Below are 1,029 nucleotides of genomic sequence, written 5' to 3' on the forward strand. Positions count from 1 at the left end.
TACAGGAAGCACCAACTTCCCTGCAGGAAGCACTAACATGTTTGCAGCCTCATGGTTCCAGCTACAGTGATGTCTAAAAAGGAAAAAATAAAAATACTCTGGGGAGAATAATTTAAGCAGTTGTGCATGGGCAGCTGCACACTCCAGTCGTGGTTTTATAACAAGAAAAACATTTTCTTCCAGCCATATATAAGTAGAAACCACATCCATTAACTGATCATCTCTGGGTGGCTCAGGAATAAAGGAGAGCACTAAAAAGTGACTTGTAACAGGAAATCAATCACTGGCTGTGATGTTCATGTCACTAACAAAAAATCAGGATTGTCAGAGGCTTAATCATACACTAGCCCCAGCTCTGCAGTGTAGACGGGACCCCGCACCAGTTTGGGGTGCAAAGCTAAGATTCAAGAGAAATGATCTGCTTTCTAATTTTGCAACTGTTTGCTTTCATTGAAAAGCTGTAATCTAAAATCTCTTCGCCTGAGAAAAATTACAGATATATCTTTTGCAAATAGGAACACAACTTTTGAAATGTTAATAATTTTATCCTGAAATTTTAGGCTATCCCAACTTAATAGTTGAGGTGCCCACACTTAAAATGTGATCAGTCTGGTCAGGTTCAATTAACTTCGAACTTTCAAAGGCTTAAGTGATCCAGCAGACAATTATTTTCACTGATCCTCACAGTCTTCAGCAACATCAAGCAGCTAAGGCCCTCTGTCTTAAGCAAGGAAGATTAAAGAAATGGCATCTTTCAATTTGAAAGCACAGCGAGACAATCTGTGCTGTTAGTCTGCAACCTGTCAATATGTTTGCATGGCTGTTTCAGTAGCCCCCTGGGATCTTATTCCTACTTTAACTTTACAGTTACTGTTGCAACACAGCTACATTAGCGTCAGTACCTCGTAGGCTTACTTCGCCCAGTTTGCTGCACTTCTAGCTGTATCATGAGATGCTGGTCCGAGAGGCTAAAGACACTCTAAGCCTCTCTGAAGGATTGCTCAGGGAAATATCTGGGTTTGAGGGAAA

The 1,029-nt window shown here is 40.9% G+C and overlaps 1 protein-coding gene across 1 annotated transcript in view; it reads right to left on the reverse strand.

Moving 5' to 3' along the window:
- The window catches only part of TMEM114 (transmembrane protein 114), a 22,112-nt gene that overhangs the window by 8,351 nt on the left and 12,732 nt on the right, over positions 1-1,029 (reverse strand). The gene's annotated exons all lie outside the window — the stretch shown is intronic.

The sequence above is a fragment of the Pygoscelis adeliae genome, unplaced genomic scaffold (assembly GCF_000699105.1).
Source record: "Pygoscelis adeliae isolate BGI_AS28 unplaced genomic scaffold, ASM69910v1 Scaffold85, whole genome shotgun sequence".
Taxonomy (NCBI): Eukaryota; Metazoa; Chordata; class Aves; order Sphenisciformes; family Spheniscidae; genus Pygoscelis; species Pygoscelis adeliae.